This window comes from Panthera tigris, chromosome F2 (genome assembly GCF_018350195.1).
Source record: "Panthera tigris isolate Pti1 chromosome F2, P.tigris_Pti1_mat1.1, whole genome shotgun sequence".
Taxonomy (NCBI): Eukaryota; Metazoa; Chordata; class Mammalia; order Carnivora; family Felidae; genus Panthera; species Panthera tigris.
The window spans coordinates 55,395,564-55,419,581 of NC_056676.1; positions in this window are offsets into that span (position 1 = coordinate 55,395,564).

Consider the following 24,018-nt stretch of genomic DNA (forward strand, 5'->3'; position numbering starts at 1 on the left):
AGACCTAAAGAAATAGCTACAGCAGTGTCCATAATTCTTTTTAGTATGATATTAGTATACCTCATGAAGTCAATATTGTTGTTGAAGGGAAAAAGGCATTTGCCTCTAAGTAGCTCCAGTATTTTTGACTATTTAATTGCTCTATTCCTAAAACTACTATTACTACGTGATTGTGAGCCGGACTAATGTCACGTTGGTACGCATCAGGTATGTGCGCCTTTACTAAGTAACTTATCTGTCCAGCTGCTGCTTCTGGCTACTTTGCTGCCAACCTTTTTCTAAGAAGTTGTCCAGAGAGGGAAAGAGTTTTCACCTAAAGGATACCAGTGTAGGAGTATAAAACCCAGTCCCCCATCTCTCCAATGCATCAAGACTATGAAGAACTATTTATAACAGCTAAGAATATGGAACAAAGTAGAGCTCTCAATGGCTAATGATAGAAGTAAAATTAGTGCAAACAGGTGGAAAGTTTAACAGGATTGATTATCCACATACAACATAGCTTAGCAATTCTTCCCTTTCGCTATAAAACAAATATGAATGCCTGTATGCTTGCTCCAAATCCATGCACAAGAACATTCATACAGACAGTATTCAGAACAATGAAATGACTCAAATGCCTATTAATGGAATATTAATAAACTTAACCAATGACACTGTATGAAAATAAACAAGTAATTTATGAATGAGCTACATAGAAGGATACATTTCATAAATGTAATAAGTATAAATGTATGACTCCATAAATATAAAAACAAAGTTGGGTGAAATTAATTTATGGTGTTAAAAATCAGGCTTGTACTTAACTTTGGGTAGAGGAAGGAACTCTTGATTCACAGGTGGCAAATCAGGGGCTTCTAGAGTTCTAGTAATTTTTTTTTATTGCTGGATAGTTATAGATTTGTTAATTTTGTGATAATTTATTGAAATGAACACTTAGGATCTGGGTATTTATATCCATGTGTTTCACTGCATTTGAAGAATTGGCCAAAAAAAGTTTTTAAAAAAAGCTTCAAAGGGTACTTTTTCACTTGTTTAAAATGTAATATTAAATTTTGTTCTTGGTTAGAAACAAATTTGAAGATAAAATATTATATTCAAGTCAGTCATTAACTAGTGGCCAAGAGATCAAGATTCATATTCTCGTAGTTCCATTAAGTATTTGTGTGACTTTGGGAAAACTATTTGAACTTTATGGGTTTAGTTCACCCTGTCTACATAATTAAAAATGTGAACATTTTGAATTTAGTACTTCTACAACTGTTCAGTTTACAAACAGGACTTTTCATAGTTGGGCTTTCTGGTAGAGATGACAATATCCATTAACCTTTTTCCCTAGAAATACAAACCTTTTTTTTTTTTTTTTTTTTAAAGATCTGGGCATCTGGGCACAATATTATTCCCTAGGAAGAACAAAAAGGAATATGTATTCTAATTTCAATTGCAGCACATTATTTGCCACTTTATTTAATTCTGGCTAATGAATTATAAATTGGGTGAGATTACACTGCTACTTAAATGGGAGCTGATTTATAAGGAAAGAACTGACTTTTCTCCCTTTCCTTCTTATGCTGGCCTATGTTGTCATGAATGGAGATCGAGAGTGAAAGGGAAACATCAGTTGACACGGGGCTACAAGCTATACATGAGGATGGTGGAATGGTGTAATGGTGTATAGAGAACACCACAGAGATGCCCAACTCTGTATTGCTTACCTCCACACCTCTTTTATATGACAGAAATATAAATGCAATTTCAACTGATTCAGTGCCAGTGTTTTCCCTAATATAAAAGTGAATTTAATCTTCAACAATATGGACTGATGCTTATAATTATAGTAACTCATTTTTGGTAAAATAACATTAATTTTAACAATTATTATGGATAAATATAATGGCGAGTAGTAAACATCAGTCATGAAACTGCATAATCATTGTCTTTTAACTTGTAACCTCAAAAACTAATTACTGCACACCTGTACAGAAATTACACCTGTACACCCTTTGAATCTATCTAAATTACTGCTAAAATAAGCTTCCCCATCCTTCATTTCTGAATACATATTTTTTTAGTCTTCAGTGTCTTTTAGTTGTTACTGTACATCACTGGACATTTTTCAGAAGATATATGAAGTATATTTATTGCTACTAATACTTTGTATTAGCCATACCTAGTCAGGACAGTTATAGTGCTCTGCAATATTATTCTTTTTTACAGCTACTACATTTGTCCAGTTCATTAAATTAATATTGCCCAGTTTACCTCATTGCATGTAGTGTTTCTGTTATGCTTTTCTCACTGCCATTTAAGACATTAATTAGCTCTGAGATATGTTTATTTATAACTAAAGTAATGGCTCGTATTTTACTTTATTATGTAATGTCTCGGATTTTTTTACAAGTTCACCTAATCTTTAAAGGCAGTAAACTCCATATATTTTCACTAATTGAGTTATAAAATTGAAATTGTTAACTTTTAAAATTAATGGCAATGGTGATAATTTCATATGAAGTTTTTTAAAAACATACAGGATACATTTTTAACTATCACAATTAATAGTTGTTTCTATAAACATTCTTAATGCATTCAAGTCACCAAGTAAAATTCACTCTTAAATCAATAAGATGGTGTTTCCTACATGGGTATTCTCTTAAGAATATTCTGAAATTGTTCTTTTGATGTTATTCTCTATTTTTAATTTTATTTACTTTATATGGGCATGTTTTAGTGAAATTAACTATAGATTTGTATTTGGGAACACCTGGTCCAAATGTTGGATTGCTATTGACTATAGTTAGAAATTTGGAAATCTAATATGTTTTTATTTTATTTCTTTTCATATATAGAACATATATTTAACTCTGCATTAAAACACAAATGTATAAGAAAACACTTTTTTTATAAACCAAAATACTTCATTAAAACCCAACCATAAATATGAAGAAAAATATATGCAAAGTACTAAATTAGTTCCCTTACCTCTTATAATATTATGGATGTGAAACATATCAAAGAGATGTAAAATTGGTCTCTGCCTCTAAGGGCTTTTGGTATAATTGTCTGAACAAACATTACTATTGTATTAGGATCATTACTGTTTTCAGCAAACAGAATATGTTTCTAAACTCATAAATTTTATCATATTTTAACATAACACTCTTACCTATTTGAATCTTGGCCTCTTTCCACAGTAGTGAATGGTTAGTATAAAAACAATGATCCCATTTACTATCCCCTTACTAGATGTTTAAAGATTAAAATTAAAATTAGACCTGTTTCTGTATTTAGCTATTGTAGATAATGCTGCTATAAACATTGGCATACATGTATCCCTTTGAATTAGTATTTTTGTATTCTTTGGTTAAATACCTAGTAGTGCAATTGCTGGGCTTGGGGGTTGTTCTATTTTTAACCTTTTGAGGTACCTACATGATGTTTTCCAGTGTAGATGTACCAATTTGCTTTCCCACCAATACTGCAAAAGTGTTCTTTCACACATCTAGCCAGCACCTGTTGTTTCTTGTGTTGTTGATTTTAGTCATTCTGACAGGTGTGAGGTGGTATCTCATTGTAGTTGTGATTTGTATTTTCCTGATGATGAGTGATGTTGAACATCTTTCCATGTGCCTGATGGCCATCTGTATGTGTTCTTTGCAAAAAAAAAAAAAAAGTCTTATTATCTCTTCTGCCCATTTTTTTAATTGAATTAATCATTTTGGGAGTATTAAGTTTGGTAAGTTCTTTATAGATGTTGGATACTAACCCTTTATCACATATGTCATTTGCAAGTATCTGCTCCCATTCTGTGGGTTGCTTTTTAGTTTTGTTGATTTTTTTTTCCTTCACTGTCCAGAAGCTTTTTATTTTGATGAAGTCCCAATAGTTTATTTTTGCTTTTGTTTCCCTTGCCTCAGGAGACCTATCAAGAAAGAAGTTGCTCCGGCTGATGTCAAAGAGGTTGCTGCCTATTTTCTCCTCTAGGATTTGATAATTTCCTGTTTCACATTTAGGTCTTTCATCCATTTTGAATTTATTTTTTGTGTATGATGTAAGAAAGTGGTTCAGTTTATTCTCTGCATGTTGCTGTCCTGTTTTCCCAACATCATTTGTTGAAGAGACTATCTTTTTCCCATTGGATATTCTTTCCTGCTTTGTCAAAATTTTTTGTCTATTTAACTATAGAGAAGTTTTGATCACTACAGCTTTGTAATATAGTCTGAAGTCTGGAATTATAATGCCTCCAGCTTTGCTTTTCTTTTTCAAGGTTGCTGTGACTATTTGGGGTCTTTTGTGTTTCCATACAGATTTTAGGATTGTTTGTTCTAGCTCTGTGAAAACTGCTGGTGGTACTTTGATGAGGATTGCATTAAATGTGTAGATTGCTTTGGGTACTATAGATGCTTTAAAAATATTTGTTATTCTAATTCTTGAGCATGAAATATTTTTTTTCCATTTCTTTGTGTTATCTTCAATTTCTTTCATCAGTGTTTTATGGTTTGAAGAGCACATGTCTTTTACTCTTTGGTTAGGTTTATTCCTAGGTAGCTTATGGTTAGTGTGTGTGTGTGTGTGTGTGTGTGTGTGTGTGTGTGTGTGCGCAGTTGTAAATAGGATTGATTCTTTCATTTTTCTTTCTGTTGCTTTATTATTGGTGTATAGAAATGCAACAGATTTCTGTATGTAGATTTTGTAACCTGGAATTTTACTGAATTTATCAGTTCTAGCAGATTTTCGGTGGAATCCTTTGGGTTTTCTATATAGAGTATCCTGTTATCTGCAAATCCATTGACTGATGAATGGATAAAGATGTGGTATATATATACAATGGAATATTACTCATCCAGAGAAAATAATGAAATCGTGCCATTTTCAATGACATGGATGGAGCTAGAGAGTATTATGCTAAACAAAAAAGTCAGAAAACAACAACTACCGTACAGTTTGATTCATATATGGATTTTAAGAAACAAACAAATAAGTAAAGGGGAAAAAAAGAGAGGGAGACAAACCAAGAAACAGACTCTTAACTACAGAGAACAAACTCTTAACTATAGAGAAAAAAAGATGGTTACCAGAGGAGATAGTGGGGGATGGATTTAATAGGTAGTGGGGATTAAGGAGCACACTTGTGCTGAGCACCAGGTGATGTATGGAATTGTTGAATCACTATGCTATACACTTGAAACTAATATTACACTGTGTGTTAACTAGCTGGAATTTATTAAAAAGTGTAAAAATAAATAAAATTAGACTTGCTAGAATTATCTTTAATTTGCTAAGTCTTACCCACTTTTGAATTTTTTCCATAAGAAAATAACTTTAAGTCTTACCCTTTGTAACAAACCCAAAAGTTATTATATTCTCAACTGGAAGGAAGATTAAGAAGTTCTTATGGTTTCTCCTTGTGTCATTGATAATACATTCTGAAGATATATTAATTATAATACAGCATTTCAGCCTGTAGTGGATATTATGGGTTCAAATATGTCCATCAAAAAGATAATGTTGAAGTCTCCTGAGTCCCAAACCTCAGAATGTGATCTTATTTGAAAAAGAGCATCATTGTGTTTAGACTAAATTTAAGATGTGGCTATAATGGAGTAGACTGGGCTCTTTATCCAATATGACTTAAGTTTTTGTAAGAAGACAAAGATGGAGAACACCATGTGAAGATGGAGGCAGAGATTAGAGTGTTATATCTACAAGCCAAGGACACCAAAGATTGCTGGCTGTCACCACATGCTAGACGATAAGCAAAGAATAGATTTACTTTCCGAGTCCTCATAAAGAATCAGTTCTGCTATTCAGCCATAATAAAGAATGAAATCTTGCCATTTGCAACAACATAGATAGAGCTAGAGAATATAATGCTGAGAGAAATAAGTCAGAGAAAGACAAATACCATATGATTTCACTTATATGTAGAATTTAAGAAATAATACAGATGAGTAGAGGAAAAAAAGATAAAGGCAAATCAAGACTCTTAAGTATAGAGAACAAACTGATGGTTCCCAGAGGTGAAGTGAGTTGGAGATGGGTGAAATAGGTGATGGGAATTAAAAGAGTACACTTATCATGATGAAAAAAAAATAAGAATAAAAAAAAATGAAAAAATTCTGATAAAAAAAGAATCAATTCTGCTTCAGACTTTATTTTATTTTTTTTTCCAATATATGAAATTTATTGTCAAATTGGTTTCCATACTACACCCAGTACTCATCCCAAAAGGTGCCCTCCTCAATACCCATCCCCCACCCTCCTCTCCCTCCCACCCTCCATCAACCCTCAGTTTGTTCTCAGTTTTTAAAAGTCTCTTATGCTTTGGCTCTCTCCCACTCTAACCTCTTTTTTTTTTTTTCTCCTTCCCCTCCCCCATGGGTTTCTGTTAAGTTTCTCAGGATCCACATAAGAGTGAAACCATATGGTAACTGTCCTTCTCTGTATGGCTTATTTCACTTAGCATCACACTCTCCAGTTCCATCCACGTTGCTACAAAAGGCCATATTTCATTCTTTCTCATTCCCACGTAGTATTCCATTGTGTATATAAACCACAATTTCTTTATCCATTCATCAGTTGATGGACATTTAGGCTCTTTCCATAATTTGGCTATTGTTGAGAGTGCTGCTATAAACATTGGGGTACAAGTGCCCCTATGCATCAGTACTCCTGTATCCCTTGGGTAAATTCCTAGCAGTGCTATTGCTGGGTCATAGGGTAGGTCTATTTTTAACTTTCTGAGGAACCTCCACACTGCTTTCCAGAGTGGCTGCACCAGTTTGCATTCCCACCAACAGTGCAAGAGGGTTCCCGTTTCTCCACATCCTCTCCAGCATCTATAGTCTCCTGATTTGTTCATTTTGGCCACTCTGACTGGCGTGAGGTGGTATCTCAGTGTGGTTTTGATTTGTATTTCCCTGATAAGGAGCGACATTGAGCATCTTTTCATGTGCCTGTTGGCCATCCGGATGTCTTCTTTAGAGAAGTGTCTATTCATGTTTTCTGCCCATTTCTTAACTGGGTTGTTTTTCGGGTGTGGAGTTTGGTGAGCTCTTTATAGATTTTGGATACTAGCCCTTTGTCCGATATGTCATTTGCAAATATCTTTTCCCATTCCGTTGGTTGCCTTTTAGTTTTGTTGGTTGTTTCCTTTGCTGTGCAGAAGCTTTTTATCTTCATAAGGTCCCAGTAATTCATTTTTGCTTTTAATTCCCTTGCCTTTGGGGATGTGTCGAGTAAGAGATTGCTACGGCTGAGGTCAGAGAGGTCTTTTCCTGTTTTCTCCTCTAGGGTTTTGATGGTTTCCTGTCTCACATTCAGGTCCTTTATCCATTTTGAGTTTATTTTTGTGAATGGTGTGAGAAAGTGGTCTAGTTTCAACCTTCTGCATGTTGCTGTCCAGTTCTCCCAGCACCATTTGTTAAAGAGACTGTCTTTTTTCCATTGGATGTTCTTTCCTGCTTTGTCAAAGATGAGTTGGCCATACGTTTGTGGGTCTAGTTCTGGGGTTTCTATTCTATTCCATTGGTCTATGTGTCTGTTTTTGTGCCAATACCATGCTGTCTTGATGATGACAGCTTTGTAGTAGAGGCTAAAGTCTGGGATTGTGATGCCTCCCACTTTGGTCTTCTTCTTCAAAATTACTTTGGCTATTCGGGGCCTTTTGTGGTTCCATATGAATTTTAGGATTGCTTGTTCTAGTTTCAAGAAGAATGCTGGTGCAATTTTGATTGGGATTGCATTGAATGTGTAGATAGCTTTGGGTAGTATTGACATTTTGACAATATTTATTCTTCCAATCCATGAGCAGGGAATGTCTTTCCATTTCTTTATATCTTCTTCAATTACCTTCATAAGCTTTCTATAGTTTTCAGCATACAGATCTTTACATCTTTGGTTAGATTTATCTGCTTCAGACTTTAGATTCCACTTTAAGAGAATAAATTTCTGTTGTTTTAAGCTATGCAATTCGTGGTGCTTTGGTATGGCAGCTGTTAGAAACCAATGCATATATACCTTAACTTTTATTTATGTAGTACATATATTGGCTTGCACCTAATCAGATGTTGTATCATTTATTGTTGTCTCTTTAAAAATGAAACATCAAACAGCATAAAGTTTGTAGGCTTTAGAAATAAACTGGGCTCAAATATCCACACAGTCATTTTGTAGCTGTGTGGTCAAGAACAAATTATTCATTTTTTAAAAGTATGAATATCTTTATAATATGTGTACAATAATAATTACTCTTTAAGTATGTTTGTGCCTGTTATTTAATTTCAGCTATTATAATTAATTTAAGGTCTTTCCCCTATATTATTTGATTTACAAAAGTGATAGGTCAACACCACTTGTCCTCTGCTTACACACATATGCACACACATACATACACACAGCACACACACATCTTGTTAACACTGTGTGCATGCATTTCAAATGTACAGACTACACAGGAGAGTTATGTACTAATTATTCTACCTAAATTGTTAGTCTTCCTTCCCACTGAAGAATTTAGGATTGAAATAGTAAAATGTCAGGAAATTCAAATAGTGCCAATTGTAATACTCAGAGTCACATTTTCTGCAACTGGTTGTGATGTTCCTTATAATTGTGAGTGTTATAAATGCAGAATAGCTTTAGTATTGTCAAGATAGGTCATATGTTTTTACTAAATGAGTAAACTGCCAAGCTGATGAAATTGATATTAATTTGATTCAATGGAATTTTCTGTAATTTCTATACTTGTAAGGTAGAATAGCACATAAACCATATGCTTCCTTTGTGTTAAAATTTATTATGTGTATTCTTACTATTTCTCAGGAAATAGGGTAATAGAGGACCTGTGGCGCTTTGATCCCCCTCTTAGCACTGAGTTTAACACAGAATTATCTCAGAAGTTCAATGCAGTTGTTGTCTAAGAATAGTTGAGCTGTGTCAGGGAAGCCAGATGTGGTTTATATTTGGAAATGTAGATAGCATAAGGCTTTCTGAAAGGAATATTCCAACTAGAAAGCGATACTATGCTGCATAAAATCAGGATAGTATCTAAATATAACAACATGGATTCAATAGTACAATCTGTGTAATGCAAAGAGAAGTAACCATAGCACAGTGCTTTGCCATGTGAGTTCTTACGTGAGGCTGCTCAGTGTGGATTTTTGCTTCACCTCTCAGTAACTATGTCACCTTAACAAGGGACTTCAATAACTATAGCTCCATTTACCTCATCTGTATAATGGAAATAGTAACATTTAATAGTATAATTTAATAGGATATCGTGATATTCACCAAATATTCCATCAACTCTTTACCAATTCTGAGTTCTCTGGAAGTAAGTTCAAAGGCAAAGTGACTTGCTTTGTCAAATAAAAATATGACCTGAGATAGCTAAAGATATACAGATATTTATATATTTAAATATAACATATTTAATATATTATTCAATGTATATTATTTAATATATAACATATTTAAGTATATTATATATGCTTTTATTTTACTGAAATAGTGGAATGTTTACATATGATTCTCCAGTCTCTCTTCCCTTGCCATGATAACCAGCAATGGACCAAGAAGAATGGACTGAAACAACTCCATACCCTTCCAGGCTTTCATCCTTAGTCCCCAAACAGCATTATCTTATGGCTAAATGTTGTTGGTCCTGATAGAGTTGACCCCTCAATGACTTGTTATCTACAGTTTAAGATTCTAAATAAACAGGTCATTAATTTGTGGGAAGATCTCATGTCCATTCAGTTCACAAAATATTATTCGAAGATGAAGTTTGACTATTAACAACTGTCTTGTCCTCTTATCAGGCCTTTAATCATAAGCAATTATGCTCTTCTCTGGCACTTATAAAACAGTTACATCAGAAGAGATGCATTTATATATCATAGTATTATTTACCTCTAAAGAATGTTTATTGCAAAGGAAAGTCTTCATTTGACTCTGCTGTTCTCTTCCTTAATGAAGAAACAGTTATGAACTCTTGGAACTTAAATATTCATCTGGTCAGCAATGGTGGATGTACATGGTAACATTTTTTTCCTTGAGAATTTTAAATATATTATTCCTGATAAGTTTTTCTGGCATAAATTGGTGCTATCAAAGGCATACAATACTTTTTCCTTACACATCATGTGTTCTTTTTCTGTCTATGTGCCCAAAGGTCTTACTCTTTGCCTTAAAGTCAGGTAGTTTTATTACCATATATATTGATAATTCTAGATCATTATATAGTCTTTATTTATTTTAAGTCAATAAAGTTTTCCTAAATAAATTTTAGTATATGTTCCCTTACCTGGTTTCTCCTTCAGGAATTCCTATTAATTTGAAATTTCATTGTCAATATTTAATATTCCTTACCTTTTCTTAAATAATTTATACTGTTTTTTATGTTTGACTTTTTTTATTTTTTTAAAATATGAAATGTATTGTCAAATTTGTTTCCATACAACACCCAGTGCTCATCCCAACAGGTGCCCTCCTCAGTACCCCTCACCCACCCTCCCCTCTCTCCCATCCCCCGTCAACCCTCAGTTTGTTCTCAGTTTTTAAGAGTCTCTTATGTTTTGGCTCCCTCCCTCTCTAACCTTTTTTTTTTCCCCTTCCCCTCCCCCATGGTCTTCTGTTAAGTTTCTCAGGATCCACATAGGTGTGAAAACATAAGGTATCTGTCTTTCTCTCTGTGACTTATTTCACATAGCATCACACTCTCCAGTTCCATCCACATTGCTACAAAAGGTCATATTTACATTCTTTCTCATTGCCACGTAGTATTTCATTGTGTATATAAACCACAATTTCTTTATCCATTCATCAGTTGATGGACATTTAGGCTCTTTCCATAATTTGGCTTTTGTTGAAAGTGCTGCTATAAACATTGGGGTACAAGTACCCCTATGCATCGTCACTCCTGTATCCCTTGGGTAAATTCCTAGCAGTGCTATTGCTGGGTCACAGGGTAGACCTATTTTTAATCTTTTGAGAAACCTCCACACTGTTTTTCAGAGTGGCTGCACCGGTTTGCATTCCCACCAACAGTGCAAGAGGGTTCCTGTTTCTCCACATCCTCGCCAGCATCTATAGTCTCCTGATTTGTTCACTTTAGCCACTCTGACCGGCGTGAGGTGGTATCTCAGTGTGGTTTTGATTTGTATTTCCCTGATGAGGAGCGATGTTGAGCATCTTTTCATGTGCCTGTTGGCCATCTGAATGTCTTCTTTAGAGAAGTGTCTATTCATGTTTTCTGCCCATTTCTTCACTGGATTATTTGTTTTTCGGGTGTGGAGTTTGGTGAGTTCTTTATAGATTTTGGATACTAGCCCTTTGTCTGATATGTCATTTGCAAATATCTTTTCCCATTCCGTTGGTTGTCTTTTAGTTTTGTTTGTTGTTTCCTTTGCAGTGCAGAAGCTTTTTATCTTCATGAGGTCCCAATAGTTCATTTTTGATTTTAATTCCCTTGCCTTTGGGGATGTGTTAAGTAAGAAATTGCTGCGGCTGAGGTCAGAGAGGTTTTTTCCTGCTTTCTCCTCTAGGGTTTTGTGGTTTCCTGTCTCACATTCAGGTCCTTTATCCATTTTGAGTTTGTTTTTGTAAATGGTGTAAGAAAGTGGTCTAGTTTCAACCTTCTGCATGTTGCTGTCCAGTTCTCCCAGCACCATTTGTTAAAGAGACTGTCTTTTTTCCATTGGATGTTCTTTCCTGCTTTGTCAAAGATTAGCTGGCCATACATTTGTGGGTCAAGTTCTGGGGTTTCTATTCTATTCCATTGGTCTATGTGTCTGTTTTTGTGCCAATACCATGCTGTCTTGATGATGACAGCTTTGTAGTAGAGGCTAAAGTCTGGGATTGTGATGCCTCCCACTTTGGTTTTCTTCTTCAAAATTACTTTGGCTATTCGGGGCCTTTTGTGGTTCCATATGAATTTTAGGATTGCTTGTTCTAGTTTCGAGAAGAATGCTCGTGCAATTTTGATTGGGATTGCATTGAATGTGTAGATAGCTTTGGGTAGTATTGACATTTTGACAATATTTATTCTTCCAATCCATGAGCAGGGAATGTCTTTCCATTTCTTTATATCTTCTTCAATTTCCTTCATGAGCTTTCTATAGTTTTCAGCATACAGATCTTTTCCATCTTTGGTTAGATTTATTCCTAGGTATTTTGTGCTTCTTGGTGCAATTGTGAATGGGATCAGTTTATTTGTCTTTCGGTTGCTTCATTGTTAGTATATAAGAATGCAACTGATTTCTGTACATTGATTTTGTATCCTGTGACTTTCCTGCATTCATGTATCAGTTCTAGCAGACTTTGGTGGAGTCTATCGGGTTTTCCATGTGTAATATCATGTCATTTGCAAAAAGTGAAAGCTTGACTTCATCTTTGCCCATTTTGACGCCTTTGATTTCTTTCTGTTGTCTGATTGCTGGTGCTAGCACTTCCAACACTATGTTAAACAACAACGGTGAGAGTTGACACCCCTGTTGTGTTCCTGATCTCAGGGGGAAAGCTCTCAGTTTTTCCCCATTGAGGATGATATTAGCTGTGGGCTTTTCATAAATGGCTTTTATGATGTTTAAGTATGTTCCTTCTATCCCAGGTTTCTTGAGGGTTTTTATTAAGAAAGGTTGCTGAATTTTGCCAAATGCTTTTTCTGCATCAATTGACAGGATCATATGGTTCTCATCTTTTCTTTTATTAATGTGATGTATCACATTGATTGATTTGCAATTGTTGAACCAGCCCTGCATCTCAGGAATGAATCCCTCTTGATCATGGTGAATAATTCTTTTAATATGCTGTTGAATTCGATTTGCTAGTATCTTATTGAGAATTTTTGCATCCATAAGTCATCAGGGATATTGGCCTGTAGTTGTCTGTTTTACTGGGTGTCTGTCTGGTTTAGGAATCACAGTAATGCTGGCTTCATAGAATGAGTCTGGAAGTTTTCCTTCCCTTTCTATTTTTTGGAATAGCTTGAGAAGGATAGGTATTATCTCTGCTTTAAATGTCTGGTAGAATTCCCCAGGGAAGCCATCTGGTCCTGGACTCTTATTTGTTGGGAGATTTTTGATAACTGATTCAATTTCTTCGCTATTCAAGCTTTCTATTTCCTCCTGATTGAGTTTTGGAAGTGTGTGAGTGTTTAGGAATTTGTCCATTTCTTCCAGGTTGTCCAGTTTGTTGGCATATAGTTTTTCATAGTATTCCCTGATAATTTCTTGTATTTCTGAGGAATTGGTTTTAATAATTCCATTTTCATTCATGATTTTATCTATTTGGGTCAACTCCCTTTTGTTTTTGAGAAGCCTGGCTAGAGGTTTATCAATTTAATTTTTTCAAAAAACCAACTCTTGGTTTCATTGATCTGCTCTATAGATTTTTTAGATTCTGTATTGTTTATTTCTTCTCTGATCTTTATTATTTCTCTTCTTCTGCTGGGTTTGGGGTGTCTTTGTTGTTTTGCTTCTATTTCCTTTAGGTGTTCTGTTAGATTTCGTATTTGGGATTTTTTTGTTTCTTGAGATAGGCCTGGATTGCAATGTATTTTCCTCTCAGGACTGCCTTCGCTGCATCCCAAAGAGTTTGGATTGTCATATTTTCATCTTCATTTGTTTGCATATATTTTTAAATTTCTTCTCTAATTGCCTGGTTGACCTATTAATTCTTTAGTATGGTGTCCTTTAACCTCCATGCTTTTGGGTTTTTCCAGACTTTTTCCTGTGATTGATTTCAAGCTTCATAGCATTGTGGTCTGAAAGTGTGCATGGTATGATCTCAATTCTTTTATACTTATGAAGGGCTGTTTTGTGACCCAGTATGTGATCTATCTTGGAGAATGTTCCATGTGCACTTGGGAAGAAAGTGTATTCTGTTGCTTTGGAATGCAGAATTCTAAATAGATCTGTCAAGTCCATCTGATCCAATGTATCATTCAGTGCCCTTGTTTCTTTATTGATCCTGTGTCTAGATGATCTATCCATTGTTGTTAGTGGAGTATTAAAGTCCCCTGCAACTACCACATTCTTATCAATAAGGTTGCTTATGTTTGTGATTAATTGTTTTATATATTTGGGGGCTCCTGTATTCGGCGCATAGACATTTATAATTGTTAGCTCTTCCTGACGGATAGACCCTGTAATTATTTTATAATGCCCTTCTTCATCTCTTGTTACAACCTTTAATTTAAAGTCTAGTTTGTCTGATATAAGTATGGCCACTCCAGCTTTCTTTTGACTTCCAGTTGCATGATAGATAGTTCTCCATCCCCTCACTTTCAATCTGAAGTGTCCTCAGGTCTGAAATGAGTCTCTTGAGACAGCAAATAGATGGGTCTTGTTTTTTATCCATTCTAATACCCTATGTCTTTCGGTTGGAGCATTGAGTTCATTTACATTTAGTGTTATTATTGAAAGACATGGGTTTAGAGTCATTCTGATGTCTGTAGGTTTCATACTTGTAGTGATGTGTCTGATACTTTGTGGTCCTTGAAACATTTCACTCACAGAGTCCCCCTTAGGATCTCCTGTAGGGCTGGTTTAGTGTGATGAATTCCTTCAGTTTTTGTTTGTTTGGGAAGACCTTTATCTGTCCTTCTATTCTGAATGACAGACTTGCTGGATAAAGGATTCTCGGCTACATATTTTTTTCTGTTCATCACATTGAAGATCTCCTGCCATTCCTTTCTGGCCTGCCAAGTTTCAGTAGATAGGTCTGCCACTAGTCTTATGGGTCTCCCTTTATAAGTTAGAGCATGTTTATCCCTAGCTGCTTTCAGAATTTTCTCTTTATCCTTGTATTTTGCCAGTTTCACTATGATATGTTGTACAGAAGATTGATTCAAGTTACGTCTGAAGGGAGTTCTCTGTGCCTCTTGGATTTCAATGTCTTTTTCCTTCCCAGATCAGGGAAGTTCTCAACTATGATTTGTTTAAGTACATGTTCAGCCCATTTCTCTCTCTCTTCCTCTTCTGGAATTCCTTTTATACGGATATTGTTCTGCTTGATTGCATCACTTAGTCCTCTAATTCTCCCCTCACACTCCTGGACTTTTTAATCTCTATTTTTCTCAGCTTCCTCTTTTTCCATAATTCTATCTTCTAATTCACCTATTCTCTCCTCTGCCTCTTCAATCTGAGCTGTGGTCATCTTCATTTTATTTTGCACCTTATTTATAGCATTTTTTAGCTCCTCATGACTATTTCTTAGTCCCTTGATCTCTGTAGCAATAGATTCTCTGCTGTTCTCTATAATTTTTTCAAGCCCAGTGATTAATTTTATGACTATTATTCTAAATTCTTTTTCTATTATATTGCTTAAATCGTTTTTGATCAATTCGTTAGCTGTTGCCACCTCCTGGATTTTCTTTTGAGGAGAGTTCTTCCATTTTGTCATTTTGGGTAGTCCCTGGGGTGGCACAGAATTGCAGAGCACTTCCCCTATGCTGTCTGGAGTAACTTGTGTTGGTGGGTGGGGCTGCAGTGAGACCCGATGTCTGTCCCGAGCTCACTGCTGGGGCCACAGTCAGACTGGTGTGTAGCTTATCTTCCCCTCTCCCAGGGATAGGACTCACTGTGGAGTGGTGTGGCCCCTGTCCAGGGGCTATACTGCCAGGCTTGTGATGCTGCCTTGATGGGATCTGGTGTATTAGCTGGGGTGGTTATGCAAGGTGCAGAGGGATGGCAGGCGCATGCTTAGCTTGCTTTGCCTTTGGTGGTCCCCTGCAGGAGGGGCCTTGCAGCATCGGGAGGGAGGCAGTCCCGTTGGAGGGATGGATCCACAGAAGCACAACGTTGGGTGTTTGCATGGTGCAATTAAGTTCGGTGAGGGGAACTGGTTCCCTTTGGGATTATGGCTGGGGGATGAGAGAGGGAAATAGCGCTTGCTAGCGCCTTTGTTCCCTGCCTAGCTGAGCTGTGTCTTCTGGGGCTCAACAGCTCTTCCCGACGGTGTCCTCTCGCCCTCCCACTCTCCGCTCTCTGAGAAGAGCTGTTGACTTTTAACATTCCACATGTTAAGTTCCACTGGCTCTCAGAACTCATGGAATCCAGCCCCTCTGCTTTTGTAAGCCAGCCTTCTGGGGCTCTGCCTTGCTGGGCAGGCTGCCCCTCCACCGCCCTGGCTCCCTCTCACCAGTCCGTGTAGTGCGGACCGCCTCTCTGCCCTTCCTACCCTCTTCAGTGGGTCTCTTGTATATGCTTGGCTCCAGAGAGTCCATTCTGCTAGTCTTCTGGTGGTTTTCTGGGTTATTTAGGCAGGTGTGTGTGGAATCTAAGTGATCAGCAGGACGAGGTGAGCCCAGAGCCCTCCTATGCTGCCATCTTCCCTTGGTTGAAACTGACCTATGTTTGACTTTTAATTTGTCTCTTTTTAACATTCTACAGTGCTTAAAATATTATCATCACTTTAATGCACTCTTAGGTTCTTATTTGTTTAATTTTAACTTCTAAATGATATTTTTATTTTATTTTAATTTTTTCATTGGTTCTTCTACCCCATTTCAGATTATTTCTGATTTTCACATATTGTATTTTCTTGTTTTGTATGTGTTAATGTCTTTTAATCTTTTTTATTAAAAAATATTTAAATATTTGTTTTTGAGAGAGAGAGAGAGAGATGGCAAGGGGCAGAGAGAATGAGGGAATCACGGAATCCAAAGCAGACTCCAGGCTCTGAGCTGTCAGCACAGAGCCAGATGTGGGCCTCAAACTCAGGAACCATGAGATCATGACCTGAACTGAAGTCAGATGCTTAACTGACTGAGCCACCCAGGCGTGTCTCTTTTAATCATTTTTTAAAAGTACATTAAGTTTTGATAGTTGTCACAGATTGTTGGTGCGAACATACTGTCCTTAGTATTATTTCTAATTCTCTTGTTTGTTAAGATAATTTTAGGTAAGATTAGACCTTTATAATTTTCTACTGGGTGTGTGTATGTGTGTGTGTGTGTGTGTGTGTGTGTGTGTGTGTGAGGAATTAGTTTTTCTAATTTTTAGGCAGAGGCTTGTTTCAGTGGCTTTTCAAAAATTAGCAAAATTTCTTCTGAAACCAGTATGCACTGGTTTCACTGTATGTTATGCACTGTATGTTAACTAACTAGAACTTAAATAAAAATTTGAGGAAGGAAAAATTTAACAAAATTCCTGATAGTGTTAAAAATGTAACTATTTTTCTACCTGTAGCTAAGGTGGAGTAACCTTCACCTTAAACAGTGGCAAAACTGGGCACATATATATTACAGCTGTTTTTTGGCATTGAATAATAAAACACAGTGAGAAAAGTTGAAACCATGATAACAACTCCATATTCACCCCAAATTTCATCCTTTGAACACATTCCTAATCAAGGAAATGGATCCTAAGCTGAAATGAGATGTAGAAATGGAAAGTCAGTAGTTCTTAGGTTGCTGGAATTTGTGGGGCAGGCTATTTCAAACAATAAGTCCACCTTGGGAAGGGACAACTGATATATGAAGGAGTTCTCAAGTCATTGGCCAAGCTTTTGGTTGCACTTTCATGGATGCCATTCTGAAGCCTAGCAAAAAGTGGATCTGATGATATAAACAAAGATATCACAGAGTATGCATTTCTAGAAAATGTTGGAGCTAAAGCCCAGCCCTTGGTCACTGATCACATAGATCATTTAGGTTAACTCAAAAAGATCACGCTTGGGAATAAGGACAATTCTCCATTAAGGTGCATGAACTACAACTAAAAGGAAGGCTAAAGTAGACCTATCCTTAAAAAGAACATCTGCCTGACAGGTTCAGGAGTATCTATCAGTAGTTTAATTGCCAACCAGAACAACAAAAATTTTTGTATTTATATTATCATATATATAATGGACTCTGTAAACGGCACATTATAAAGAGTCAGTAATTTTATTTTCCTAAAAAACATTTTTATTTTTGTTCAATACATTGATTTTTGTTCAGATACATATGTATATGGAGATGTATATATGTATATGTATATCACCAATAAATATCTATCTGTGGGTCCATATACATATGTATGTATGTATCTGTCTCTATACATGTATCTATGTAGATAGATAGATGTAGATATATAGATACAGATACAGATACAGATATATCCCATAAACTAAAGAATAAACTGCACTAAATAGAAATATACCAAGAGTTGACCCAGATGTTGGAATTAATTGACAAGGACTATATTGCTGCTATTATGAATTGAGTAAAGGCATAAAGACATCATTCTATAGATTGCAAAAAACAGAAACTATTAGACAATAGAAATTGAATAAATAAAATCATAATACTTGAAAAATAATTACATGTTAAGTAGGAAATATACCACATTAAGAAGCTAGAAATGTATGCCAAAATTATATAAACAGGAAGTAGAAGGAAGAAAATAACTAAAATGAAAGTAGAAACCAACAAAGAAAAAATAATAAATTTAACAAGCCTACTGCTGAAGATATTATTAGTTATACAGATGAGTCTCTAACATTACTGATAAAAAAAAGATATAAACTATCAACATTAGAAGTGAAGGAGGAGACATCAGCTATCATATGGACCTGAAATGCATAGTAAGTCAGTATAAAGAAAAATTTATGTTCATAAATTTAACATTTCAAATACAATTAAAAAATATGAAAACAAAATTTGTCAAACTTGACACATGGAGAATTGCAAACTATGAAGGGCTCTACATTTTTTTTTTCTTTTCAAGTTTTTATTTAACTTCCATTTAGTTAATATACAGTATAATATTAGTTTCAGGTGTAGAATTCATCACTTACATCAACACCCAGTGCTCATCACAAGTACACTCCTTAATCTCCATCATCCATTTGACCTATCCCTTCTGCCCATCTCCAATAACCCTCAGTTTGTTCTCTATTGTTGAGTCTGTTTTCTAGTTTGTCTTTCTCTTTTTTTTCCACTGTGTTCATCTGTTTTATCTCTTAGGTTCCACATCTGAGTGAAATCATCTGATATTTGTCTTTCTCCGACTGACTTATTTCACTTAGCATTATACTCTCTAGCTCATCTCTACATCTAATTTTTTTTTAATTCTATTTAAAACTTTTCTGCCAAGAAGTCTCAAGGCCCAAATGGCTTAATTGGGTTAAATTTTATCAAACATTTAATAATGAAATAAATCATAACAATTACACAAATTCTTTTAGAAAATAGACAGAAATTGAACACATCCAAATTTATTTTAAGAATAAATAAAGTGGGGCGCCTGGGTGGCTCGGTCGGTTAAGCATCCGACTTCGGCTCAGGTCACGATCTCGCGGTCCGTGAGTTCGAGCCCCGCATCGGGCTCTGTGCTGACAGCTCAGAGCCTGGAGCCTGTTTCAGATTCTGTGTCTCCCTCTCTCTCTGCCCCTCCCCTGTTCATGCTCTGCCTCTCTGTGTCTCAAAAATAAATAAAACGTTAAAAAAATTTTTTTTAAAGAATAAATAAAGTAATTCATGAACATAAAAACTGAATTTCTTTTTCATTTTTTTTAATGTTTATTTATTTTTGAAGGAGAGAGAGAGTGTGAGTGAGGGAGTGGCAGACAGAGAGGGAGACACAGAATCCGAAGCAGGCTCCAGGCTGTGAGCTATCAGCACAGAGCCGGATGCGGGGCTCGAACTCACAAAGGTTTGTGATCATGACCTGAGCCAAAGTCGGACGCTCAACCAACTGAGCCACCCAGGCACCCCAAAACTGAATTTCTTTTTAAAAGTATTTATTTTTGAGAGAGAGATAAAGGGGTTGGGGTGGGGGAAGAGAGAGGACGACAGAATATCTGAAGCAGGTTCTGTGCTAACAGCAGCGAGCCCGACTCAAACTCACCAACTGTGAGATCATAACCTGAGCAGAAGTTGGTTGCTCAACCAACTGAGCCACCCAGATGCCCCTTGAAACTGAAATTTTAAAGAAAATATTAGCAAATCAAATTATGAAACATACAAAAAGTTTAACAAACTTTGGCCTGATTTTATCCCAATTATGGAAGGTAATTTTGATATCCCCAAAAAGCAAACTAATATTTTACGTTACCAGGAAAAAGAGAAAAAAATTAATCATCTCAAAAAATGGAGGGAATGCATTGGAAAAATTCAAAGTTAATTTGTAATTTCAGAATATCTCTCATAAAGTAGGATAAGTTGACTTTGTCAAGTTATAAAGATTGTGTACAGACCATCTATAGCTAATATTCTTGAAGATGAAATACTGAATGGTTTCTTCTAATTTGGTGGCTTAGATAAGAGTGTGTCATCTTAACATTTATATTCATTATTACTCTAGAGGGCCTAAATAGTAGAATAATCTAAGAACATTAAATAAAAAGTATAATGATAGAGAAGGAATAAATAAAAGTATTTTACATCCATATATGTCTGTATGTAAATGTAATAAGTGAATTTACCAAAGTCTAAGAATAAAATAGCAATTTTGTTTTTATAAACTAGCAAACTAGCAAAAATTTTGAAAAGTTATATTTTATTAAAAATGCTATTTTCAATAAGATTTTATTTTATTCTTTTAAGTGCTTATTTATTTAGAAAGAGTGGGAGAGAGAGAGAGCGAGTTCATGAGCAGGGGAGGATGAGAGAGATGAGAGGATGAGAGAATTCCAAGCAGCCTCCATGCTGTCAGCATAGAGACCAATGCATGGCCTCAGATCATGACCTCAGCCAAAATCAAAAGTCTCTGCTTAACTGACTGAGCCACCCAGTTGCTCCTCAATGAGATTTTAAAAACATCAATTATTTTGGAATAACTTTTATTGAAGGCAGACCACTACACTGAAAACGACCATACTGTACTAAAAAAAAAAAATTAAGTCTTTAGAAGTATAGAGATGTATCATACTCATGGATTAGAAGATTCTGTATTGTTATGATACCAACTCTCTCTAAAATGATTGGTAGTTGCAAATTTATCCTGATAAAAATCCCAACAGTCTTGTAGAAATTAACAAGTTTAGAAATTAACAAGTTAATTTCAAACTTTATATATAAACACAAAAGATTGAAAACAACCAAATCATGTTGAAAAGAAGACCTAATTTTTTTTAAAGAATTATCTTTCAACTTTTGGTAGGAAGGAAGTCAAAAGTTCAACCATAAAACTTCAAAAGTGATGAGTTGAGTTTCATAAAAATTTGAAATTTTGTTTCATCAAAAGACACCATTAAGAAAATGAAAAAGCAACTTCTAATAGTAATAGACATGCTATTTGAGGATTTGTTTTGGTTAAGCCATTAAATGGTAGACTCTCAAATTATATTTTTGGTTATAAAAATAAAATTATGCTCAGCTTTGAGAAAAAAATTGCTTTGATTGTATTCAAAAAGTGCTTTGATTGTATTCATTTGATACTATTAAAACAATTATTTCCAGGTTAGATTAATGCAAATGTAACTTAAAGTGTTACCTATAAAAAATGTCCTTTGAATAACTTTGAAAACATAAAATTTTGGAAGCTGAAATCTGCCTATATTTTATAATAAACTGTTGTGAATAAAGAAATACAATTTTTATAACATTATAATTTATTTCAGGTTAGCCTGATTCTTTTTTTATCAATGTATGTTATTGGCAACTGGATATTGTGAAGCAATATACAGGCTCTATTTTTCAGTCACTTTTTTTCTCTAATCACAGAACACTGAAAAATAATGTCAATTTATATATTCATAGAATAGCTTTAGGGTACAATAAAAGTATTTAGATGTACTTTCACTATTTTCACATTATTGCCTAAAAATATTTTAGTATCATCAGAGGGAATTGCCTTAACAATCTCTAAAATGATGGAAATATATACCATCTCAAAAATCAGTTATTATCAAAGGGCACCTAATAAAAGCTGATGAAATCTTGTTTCCAACAGCAATTTTTATTATTACAACAGTTTTCAATTTATACCAAAAGTGGGTCAAGAATAAATGAGCTTTTTAAGACTACTGAATTAAGCATTACTGAGGTTATCATTTGCAAATTGACATATCTTTATATTAATCAAAATGAAATGATTTGATGAAAATATACATTTAATCTTCAGGTGTTATTACTATTTGTTATTGCAGACTACATTATTTCTGTGTAAGTGTTCAAGGACAAAACAGACATTTCATTGAATTTAATTAATTATTTTTTTCTTTAAAACATTAGGTAGCATTAATCTAGGTCACAAACTAAACAAGCTATGACAAGGAAATAATCTGCACAATTCAAATCTAAAGGATAGTCTGTTACTTAATGGTTGTAATTTCTTATTGATGGATCCTTTGTTACTGAGCTTTTTTTCCCTGAAATATGTATAATGATAAGGCAGTAAAGTAAATTTGGGGGACATAATTTTTCACTGTGCAAATCTTTCAGTTAATAGTTTCAATTCTCTAGGTACCCTATCAGCAAGAAATCAGGAGTTGTAAATTAGACACCATGTATAAATCATTGTGTAAGACTTTTCAAGCTTTGGAACGTGCAATATGTATTGTTTTTACTTTTCTCTGCTGTTCTGTATTCTTGCCTACTTTTTACGATAAATACATCAACAGTAAGAGAGGGTGGGAGGTCGACTAATTAAATTTTTTTATAAAATGTGGTTTTAAAAAAAGGTAAACCATCTTAAATGTATACCAAACTGATGTGGCTCAAGCTATGGATTATTTACAAATATGTTTATAAAGTAAGTTAAAACTTAAATTTATAGCAATATGGTAACTTATGACATCTAGAAATTTTAGATACAATGTAATTTCTTTAACACATTTATGACAGTAAACTCTAGAAGTTCAAATCAATAAAAAATATAGCTATCTTTCTATCATTTCTACCATCAGAGAAAATGCATTTGCTTGCCAGACAAATCCTTCTATCCTATTACCATAGTTTGATTTAGTTTCCAGCATGTGACAGGAGGCACCAGGTCTAAGGGTTTCAACTGCTATAAACATACTTCAACCTTCAACCATCATCTTTATGGGAATAACTTTCCCAAGTAAGTTTGAGGTAAAAGAGTTACCAATTTGTCCACCACCCTTCTTCCTTCCTCCCCCAACCCTCTCCCTCCATGGCACATAGCATACTTTCAACCTAAAAAAAGACTACACTGAGACACATTATAATCAAATTGTTAAAAGTCAAGGACAAAGAATTTTGAAAGTATCAAGAGAAAAGTAATTTGTCATGTATAAGAATGGCTTCAGGCACCTGGCTGGCTCAGTAGATTAAGTGTCTGACTCTTGATTTTGGCTCAGGTCATGATCTCATGGTTCTTTGTCGGGCTCTGCTCTGACAGTGTGGAGCCTGCTTGGGATTCTCTCTCTTTCTCTCTCTCTCTACCCCTCCCCCCCACTCATGCTTTTTTTTTTCTCTCTCTCTCTCAAAATAAATAAATCAACTAAAAAAAATGGCTCATTGGATTATTAACAGATTTCTCAGAAGAAATTAGGCAGCCAAGAAAGAATGGGATAATATATTCAAAGTAATAAAATAACTACCAAATAAGAAATTTATACCAGTAAAATTATCCTTTAGAAATGAAGGAAAGAGAAAATCTTTCTCAGACGAAAACTTAGGGAGTTTTATCACATGACCCGTCTTTTAAGAAATACTTGAGTTCTCCAAATTGAAATAAAAACATGTTAACACAAAAGCGTTTAAAAGCATTAATGTAAAGGCAAATATATAGACATGTATAGATTAATGCTATAAAGGTGATGCATAAGTTACTTTATGCCCTAATATAAAGTTAATAGATAAAATTTTCTTAATGGACACACATTATAAAAAGAAACAAGAAGAAAGCAGGAGAGGAAGAGAGGCACAAAAGAATTGCACGATAAAAAACAATTAACAAAATGACAATAGTCCTCACTTACCCAAAGTTACCTTAATGTAAATGAATAAAACTCCCCAAACAAACGGCATAGAGTGAATGGATCCAAAAACAAGATGTCCTTTCACCAGTTCCATGTGTAAGGAGCTTCAAAGTCTCTACTAAGTCCTAACAACAAGTGAAACAA